Genomic DNA, 6,485 nt, shown 5'->3' on the forward strand with positions numbered 1-6,485 from the left:
GACAGACATTAGACATGCAAAGCCTAATGTCGTTTAACATTAAGTGTACATCGGAGAGTCAAATGACCATGTGCACTTTAATTTGTGGTGACTGAAGTGTTCAGACTTTCAGTTGCCGTTCCTAATGTCAAAACGCGCATCACAACAAAGAAGTTAAAAAGCCTTAATCGCCACCGTAAAATCAGTTTATCACAATAGACAAGTTTGTCTTTCAGAGACTACAAGCAATAAACAATTTGTGTTGCAATGTACACAAATATCGTGTTTCAGTAGAATGCGTAAATATTTTACATATATCGCCCATGCACCGGCGATCGAAGAATTGCCGACGACCCCAGCAAGGTTCATTATATTACCTGCCGCATATATAGAAGTAAGCATTTCCTTATTTTTAAAAGGCATGAGTCGATCACATATGCAAATATGAACAGATATGATCAAGTGACACTGCGAACACTCGCTCAGGGGCCCGTGTTGCCCATTTTTCCAGTCGAAGTTAACGGAGGAGAGTGGGGATTACCCGCACGGCGTCGCGAAGGATTTTGGGGGGCGGAGAAGAATTGGAACTGTGGACAATGGGTGACGCGTACAGAAAAAAAAGTTCGTTGTTGTTGAGATAAAAATTAGGGACTGTTCTTATGCATGGTGCACTTACATATATGTCCAAAACAGAATGTTGTTGGTTGCAAAGATACGCGGACAAGCGTTTTTCCCAACCTCAAACTACTGTCTTTATCTCTCCTCGCTGTTGCAACGCTGGTCAGAAGCAGCCGACAAGCAAAGTTCGATTTGGCCCAACGTCGCGTACATCCTTCTCCCGCCCCGCCCCCCTCGTAATGTCGTCTCCACGCGACTCTCCCGCTCTCCACGGCGTCAACTCCTCTCTCCCTTCACTCCTTCCTTGTCCCATTCACCTCCTCTGTGTGCAACGTTGGGTGTCGCTTATCACACCCTACCCATTTCCTCCTCCCATCATAATCCCTACCTCTTTCTATCCACGGGAGAGGGCAGTAACTTGAAACAAAAAAGCGTTTCTTTTGAGTAAGGACTCAGAGATGACCATCGTCTGGGATGCGAGTTTGAAAACTGCCCATTTCTAACTTTCATTTCCCCAAAACAAAATGTATAGTTGTATAACAAAATCGAACAGCCATAACACATTCCCAACATGCACACACGGGTGTAAAAAAAGCCATAAATACACTTTTTTGTATGTACAGTGACAAATAAAAACAACATTGCTTTATTTTCTACGGAGCGCTGTTTGAAGAGAGGGTCAGCACGCACCAAGGAGATATTTATATTTGTTCTGATTTAAGCAGCGTCATTTCGCGTTTTTGCACTTGTGAAAACGTCGCACCTTTTACGTGCACCTCACAGTCAAAATAGCGCCTTCGTCTTCAAGTGAGCGCTCGTCACCCTCCAGCTTTCCCGACGACTCGCCGAGGGAGCTTCTGACGAATTTCACTAGCAAATGGCTGTATAAGCCTGAGACGGCCGCTCGAACAATGAAATGGCCGTCACATGAGGTACGGAAGGTTCACAAACCAAAACTAAATTCTAAACGCGCGCCGAACCGGACTATTTCGCGGAGCAGTACATGTGCAGTAGCTCCGCCCCCGTAGCCTTCCCTTCATTGCCAAGAAAAGTTGTCCTTGGGGGCGCTTTAGTTGTTTCACGGGTGCGCGCGGTTTGTGTGTGTGCCATGCTGTGTTCTACAATGCTTCGTTACCACGTTTATCGATTATGCACGTTGTTTACGTGATTCAATATCAAGTGTACCTTCCAAGACGATCTAGGTCCTAGTCTCGTGACTGACGGCGAGTGCGGACGTACAGCAGCCTTTTGACGAGACTGTCGCCGAGTGTACGGTACATTGTGGACTGTAAAGCTGAAGAGTGCGCAGTGGATGCCTGATTTTGGTAAGTTCTAGAATATTTCTGAATTACACAGCTAGGTTACTTCATTACATGACGTCTTTTACGCAGGAACCGAGTGTGATCGTCTGGGCGGTGTGTTCACTCTGCGGGGATTATGGCCAGAGGAAGGATGATAGACAGGTATGTTTTACGCTATGCTCAATGCTTTCTGTGCACTTTATACGGTTCTATGAAGCATTCACCATGTGTGTTCACTACCTACAACTGCAACGGGTGGATGAAGGCGCGTTGCTTTGCGCGATACTCCGCTTCTGTAACGCAAGCGTTTCGTGTAATGGCGCTCTTCTTCCTTGGCTGTTCGATTATTCCAAGAATGCCTGTCGCTCGGCCCGCCCGCTTCCCGCTTGCTGGAGTGCGAGGGTAGAGGGGGCATACAAAAGCGCCGCTGCCGCTTCTCTCCGGGAGCTGGATGACCTTGGGGACGCCTGCGCGATGTGTGTCGCAGGGAGGGTCACACTCGCGTTGTCCTTTTGGGCGCAGGGGACCGGAGTGGGGGAGGTGAGGAAGGAGGGGAGGACTGCAGTGCTTGAGGGCATGGCCAGCATGGCCCTTTCTCGTAGACGGGAGGCGGCCGCGACCGAGGAGAGAAAGTGGCCCGTTCTTGGATTCCGCCGCTCAGGAGCGATCGTAAACCGAAATAAGAATCATTTGCAAGATTTTTTGTAGCCCAGTTGTGATTCCGTAAGTAAACTTCTTAGCGTCGTCGAAAGTTATTGAAATCGACTACAGCTGTATACTGCACGAGATAATCGCCTGAAGCTACTTGTACGATGGCTTACACTTCGGAAATAAAACTGCTTTAAACATAACGTTCATCGCCTAGCCTTCTCATGATGCAGGTACAAATGAAGTAACTCTTCAGGAAACTCAGTAATAATTGGCATGTAGTACGCGGGGAGGAAGATATCAAAACACGATGCGGCTGCACATGCGCGCGTGGTGCTCTGCAGTGGCGTGTGTTTGTGGCTTTCTCCGCGACTACTGCACCGCGCTTGTTTTTGTTAGAAGTTAGTTCCACTATGGTTAGGATTTTAATCTGACTGTGCAAGGTCGTTGCTACGAGAAACGAACTTGTGTTGGGTGAACCCACTTGAAGATAATACAAGTCAGTGAATTACGTTATATTCTGGTACTAACACCATGTGTACATTAATTTGAAGTAGCACAAGATGTTTATAATTATCAATTCTAGACAAATATGCCAGTTAGTTGCGTTTGGCAAGGTGCCTTTTGTTGCAATGTTTGTGTTTGAGAAAAATGATGTGAAATATTTTTCCCGTCGTTATATTGTTTCCTGAAGGATACTGCTTTATATTAACAGAAGTTCTTGTAATGGTTAAGCAGCACTGTTCCAAGAGCTTTTTATCCACTGTGCTGAGGTGGCAACAGCACACCTCAATTATGTGCTTATCTAAAGTTCATGTTTCTTTGGTGAGCTTTTCTTAAGGGAGCATGAAACTGAAAAAGCGCTCTTATTTGCAGGTTGTGCGACTAAGACGTAGCATTCATTGTGAGAGTGCTACTTTAATTTTATGAAGTAATTATTAGGGTATACAAATCTAAATTCTCATATGTAACTATGTGTGCAGAAGTTTAGAGAAGGCTGACAAAAGTGGTTAACGGTTTTTTTTATGGCTTGCAGCACTACAAATTCAAACCGATATTCCAGGCATTGATTGGCTTTAACACGACTAGAATTACTTTCCTAAACGGTTCAAATTCATCATATAATACAATATGTAAAGCTCGGCATTATGGTGTGTGCACATGGGCCACACATACTCTTATTTTATCAATTTATTCAGTTTATATTGTGTAGCAGAGCTTATGTAATTTTCGTCATTTAAATGACCTATATGGTAATCTGCGTTCTCCAACCACATAGTGTTTACTAAGTACATAACTTTCTGAAAGTTCAGCTTGCAATGGCACCATTACAGTTGTCTGCCATGAGCCGTTGCTCAGGTTATACCTGTTCTTATAGCGCAATCTGAGTCCATCATTCAAGGCCCTTGCTGGTATATAAACATAGACTTGCCTGAATACATTGTATGTATTGTGTGTGAGCTGTAAGGTCTGTGTGGTGCGCCAACTCTTGAATGTTTTCTGGTATCTTTTACATATGTACCCGGTGATCTCACCTGTTCGTGGAACTGAAGCAGACGACAGCTTGCAGAAGAAGATGGGAGCGTTCTACCTGTGAGCCTGGTCGAGTTTATATTTTATGGTAGGCATTTGTTTCAATCTTTACAAAAAGCTTGGACATGTTGCGCCTGCTCATGAACCTATTGCACCTTTTTTGAGGGAATTCTAAGATCAAAGAAACAAGACCCTAGACGTAACTCCATTAATGTATACTTGATGCTGGACTTGACCTTCTGTGTTGTTTTACTGTTTTCTAACAGGATTTGCTGAAAGTTTCGATTGGAAATGCGATATAAGATGCAATTTTGACTAACTCTAACTTCACAAAAGTGTTTTTGTCAACTACCTGCACGGGGCCTTGGCAGTACATCTAAGTGTTCTAAGGTGCACGATGTGTTGGATAAAGTTTTCTTTGCAACTCTTATATATATTTACTGCGATCTTTCGTGCAGGATACACATGCATGGATACACATACATGGATTCCCTACAAGGACCCTGCGCATCAAAAGCAATCTGTCATCAATGTTATGTAGACAGATTAAACGAAACGAAGATATGACAGGTGTACACCATATTTTTTTTTTCATTTAACCTCTGCATGTTTCCCAGTCAATAAATGTTTTTATCCATTTTCTTTTGTTGAGAAATGTCTTTGTACAGCACAAGTGATGTAGAAGGTGCATACATGCACTTTTGTATGATGCTTGGCTGCATGTGTATCAACCAGCAAACACACTGTCAGGCACAACTAATATGTGATTCCGTACTATCATCCGGACATATCATAGATCTTATCATGCACTGTAATAGTTCTGTTTCAGGAATGTTATGAATGTCATTGGCCACGAAGCACAAACTTGGCCGAGGGTCATCGCAAACAGGATGTTTCATACTCACAAGAAAGTCACTCATAAGGACACATTAGAATGACGGTGGCCAATATGTTTTTGAATGACATTATGAGTACATTAAAACAATTCTGAAGAAATGCATTAGAGAATCAAATTAGTGTTGATGTCAAAGGTCGTTTCATGCTCACTAGACTATCACATGTTAATACGCATCGGACTATCACATGTTAATCCGCATCAGACTATCACATGTTAATACGCATCAGAATAATTGGCCAATATGTTTTTGAATGGCATTTCAAATACATTACAAAATTCTAAAGGGACACATTAGAGCGTCAAATGACTGAAATGTCAGAAGTCATTAGACTTTCTTTTTGAACTCGTCTCACATTTTCATAAGGGCGCGTCGTGCAACGCGAAGAGGAACGCTACGCGCGTCTTGTCTTCTCTCTAGCCTGGCCGCGAATTCTCACAGGGCGAGCGGGGAACGCGGTCGACAGGCGCGCGAGAGGGCGGCAGCGTAGGAGAGGAGAGAGAGGGGGAGGGGACGCCCATGCCCTGGTGCTCATAGCGGCGTTGCGCAGGAGAGAATTTCAGCATGTCTAGCCTGCATTTCCGAGTAAGATTGGAGAGGGGAAGTGGAGAGGAGGTGGGGAGAGGAGGAGTGGAGAGGAAAAGTGGAGAGGGGGAGGAGAAAGGGGGAGTGGAGAGGGGAATGGAGAGGAGGAGTGGAGAGGAGGTGTGTGGAGAGGGTATGCGCCTGCGCAGTAAGGGTGGTCACGCTGCACACCACCACCACCGGATTGAACTCCGCTATAAGATGCTTCACATCTAATACATCCCATAAAGTCGACGGGAGGATGGCCGCCGCCGTAGCTCAGAGGTAGAGCATCGGACACGTTATTCGAAGGTCGCAGGTCCGGCCCCTGCCCGCGGCAAGTTATCTTGTCATCCGCTGTACTTCGTTCGCATTTACATCACAATTTCAACAAGTAACATCCCCTATACTTTCTTTCGGTTTCTTGCCTGTAGGTTCTAATTATGTGTATAGCAAAGAAAAACGAGCCCTTAAAATTCCCCTTTCATTCATTCATAGCGATGGTCTCGTTCTGGCAGACTTGATGCCTTCAGGTAGTATACGAGGGATTATTGGTTAGCTGCCAGCTCGTAAAAAAATGACGTACTTCATGACGCCAGTAGGCAGAATAAGAGTGTTCCACACTCGCCGTCATGGCTAATAGCGGCGCTGACTAACACTCCTAGGTTTAAATGCACATAAATGTCCCATTAAGTGAGCGGGCGGATGACCTTCGCCGTAGCTCACTGGACGCATTATTCGAAGGTCGCAGGTTTGGTCCCTGCCGGCGGCAAGTTAACTTTCCGTCCACTTAACTTTTACAGCGAAAGCTGTTATGAGATCATTTCACCGGCCGTTTTTGGCGCCGTAGTTGTCCGCCGCCGCCGCCGCCGCCGGTGTCCGTATCCAGTATCGCTCGAAATAAGAAAAAAAAACGAAATAAGAAAAAAATTCCAGGACAGAACGA

At 45.1% G+C, this 6,485-nt stretch overlaps 1 long non-coding RNA gene across 1 annotated transcript; it reads left to right on the forward strand.

The window, feature by feature from the left end:
* The first annotated feature begins 2,034 nt into the window (after positions 1–2,034).
* LOC125756999 (uncharacterized) lies at positions 2,035–4,712 on the forward strand. The gene is made up of 3 exons (XR_007414986.1): positions 2,035–2,060; positions 4,103–4,167; positions 4,538–4,712. It is a non-coding gene; the product is annotated as an uncharacterized LOC125756999 (long non-coding RNA).
* Positions 4,713–6,485: the final 1,773 nt, after the last annotated feature.

Source organism: Rhipicephalus sanguineus, chromosome 1, assembly GCF_013339695.2.
Source record: "Rhipicephalus sanguineus isolate Rsan-2018 chromosome 1, BIME_Rsan_1.4, whole genome shotgun sequence".
Classification (NCBI taxonomy): domain Eukaryota; kingdom Metazoa; phylum Arthropoda; class Arachnida; order Ixodida; family Ixodidae; genus Rhipicephalus; species Rhipicephalus sanguineus.